This window comes from Myotis nattereri (assembly GCF_964212035.1).
Source record: "Myotis nattereri genome assembly, chromosome: X".
NCBI classification, from domain to species: domain Eukaryota; kingdom Metazoa; phylum Chordata; class Mammalia; order Chiroptera; family Vespertilionidae; genus Myotis; species Myotis nattereri.
Window position 1 is genome coordinate 137,598,707 of NC_138078.1, and position 2,885 is coordinate 137,601,591.

Below are 2,885 nucleotides of genomic sequence, written 5' to 3' on the forward strand. Positions count from 1 at the left end.
TGTGTTTCTATTTTGTTCGACAGATAATGTTCACTAGATTCCACACATAAGTGAGGTCATATAGTTTTTCTCTTTCTCTGACTGGCTTCTTTCACTGAGTATAATAATCTCCAGATCCATACATGCTGTCTCAAAAGTTAAGAATTCCTTCTCTTTTCATGCCAGGTAGTATTCCATTATGAAAATATACCATTGTTTTTTTATTCACCCTTCTATTGATGGGCATCTGCACTGTTTTCAGCTCTTGGCTATCCTACATTATAAAAGCCTAATATGCAAATTGACTGAATGGTGGAACAACCAGTCACTATGACGTGCCCTGACCACTAGGGGACAGACACTCAATGCAGGAGCTGACACCCTGTTGGTCAGTGCTCTCCCACAGCGGGAGCTCGGTTCAGCCAGTGCATCAGTGGCGAGTGCATCAGTGGTGGCAGCAACCTCTCCCGCCTCCATGGAGGCACTAAAGAGCAGCAATCAGGTGGGTGGTAAAGAGTGAGGGGTCCCGGACTGCAAGAGGGTGCAGGCCTGGCTGAGGGCCGCCCCCTACGGTGATTGAGTTTTGTGCACTGGGCCTCTAGTTGTAAATAATGCTCTTTGAACATAGGGCTGCATATATTCTTTGTGATCGGTGGTTCAGGCTTCTTAAGATATATTCCTAGAAGTGGGATCACTGTGTCAAATGGCAGCTTTATGTTTCATTACTTTAGGATACTCCACACAGTCTTTCATAGTGGTTGCACCTGTCTGCATTTCCACTAATAGTATACAAGGGTTCCTTTTCCTCCACATCCTCACTAGCACTTTTTGTTTGTTGATTTATTGATGGTAGCCATTCTGGTAGTTGTGAGGTGGTACCTCACTGTCATTTGAATTTGCATATCTCTGATGATGGGTGAAATTGAGCATTTTTTCTTGTCTCATCCATTTGTATTTCCTCTTAAGAGAAATATCTACTCAAGACCTCTGCCCACTTTTAAATTGCATTGTTTGTCTTCTTTGGTTGAACTGTATGAGTACTTTATATATTTTGGAGATTCACCCCTTATCAGATGTATCTTTGGCAAATATGTTCTCCCATGCAGAGGCTTCTCTTTTCATGTTGTTGCCGGTACCCTTTGCTGTGCAGAAGCTTTTTAGTTTGATGTAGTCCCATTTGTTTATATTTTCCTTTATTTCCCTTGCCCTGTGTGACATATCAGCAAAAAATATTGCTATGTGTAATGACTGAGAGTTTACTGCCTATGTTTTCTTCCAGGATTTTTATGGTTTCATGACTTACATTTAAGTCTTTTATTCATTTTGAATGTATTCTTCTGAATGGTATAAGTTGGTGGTTTCATTTCATTGTTTCACATGTACCCATCCAAGTTTCCCAATACCATTTACTAATGAAGAGACTGTCTTTACCTCATTGTATGCTGTTGCCCCCTTTGTCAAATATCAGTTCACAGTGTAGGTGTGGGTTGACGTTTGGGCTCTCTGTTGTGTTCCATTGATCCATATGCCTGCTGTTCTGTCATTACCAGTTGTTTTGATTACAATGGCCTTATAGCATGGCTTGATATCAGGTATTGTGATTCCTCTAGGTTTGTTCTCCTTTCTCAAAGGGTCCTGAACATGTTGCCTAATAGAGACTGTCTGACTGGTGGCCAGGGTACCAATGGGTGAATTTCTGGGACCCAGCAGACTTAATTGAGGAAGGCCAGTTTCATAATGTCTTTCTTCAACTCCACGGAAGTCAGCAAAGTGGGTATTTCATCTTCAAAGGAAAAGATGAGCCTGATGTTCTAGATTCTTCACCTCAGTGGAAATTCAGTTGCTCTTGCTTCAAAGAACATTAGCTAATGGTCCTACAGAAGCCTTGGGATGCAAGGGTGCCTTAATCATAACAAATAAACACCCTCTCTCCACCAAATTCCAGATTGTGGTTTCCAAACCCTCTCTCCAATTTCCCTCCCATAAAATGGACAAGTCCCTTCATATAAGTAATCGGTAGAGGCATGAGCTAGCAAAGTGCACAAGGAAATCTTTTCAGCCTTTAAAGAACTCATTTAAGAAACAATGTTTGGTAGGCAACTAAAAGGAGCTGGCTGCTTTTCCAGAGACACTAGGAGCCCCCCACCCCCACCCTGAACCCACCAACACCTATCCTCTAGGGCAGTGGTTCTCAACCTTCCTAATGCCGTGACACTTTAATACAGTTCCTCATGTTGTGGTGACCCCCAACCATAAAATTATTTTCGTTGCTACTTCATAACTATAATTTTGCTACTGTTATGAATCGTAATGTAAATATCTGATATGCAGGGTGTATTTTCATTGTTACAAATTGAACATAATTAAAGCATAGTGATTAATCACAAAAACAATATGTAATTATATATGTGTTTTCTGATGGTCTTAGGAGACCCCTGTGAAAGGGTCTTTCGACCCACAAAGGGGTCGCAACCCACAGGTTGAGAACTGTTGCTCTAGGGCATATCCTCCAAGAATATACTGACTTTGTGCATGAATGCTCTGTAATCCTGTTTAGAGGCACAGAGACCATGGACTGAGCCTGAATCTAGACCAGCCGTGGGCAAACTACGGACCGCGGGCCAGATCCAGCCCCTTTAAAATGAATAAAACTAAAAACAAAAAAGACGGTACCCTTTTATGTAATGATGCTTACTTTGAATTTATATTAGTTCACACAAACACTCCATCCATGCTTTTGTTCCGGCCCTCCGGTCCAGTTTAAGAACCCATTGAGGCCCTCGAGTCAAAAAGTTTGCCCACCCTTCACCCAGGGGCTCCATTAAGGATCCAGTCCTTAGGCTAGGGGCACTTTGGGGGATTCTGTTCCCAAATGCCTTTGCACTCCACTTTTAGAAACAAAGGAT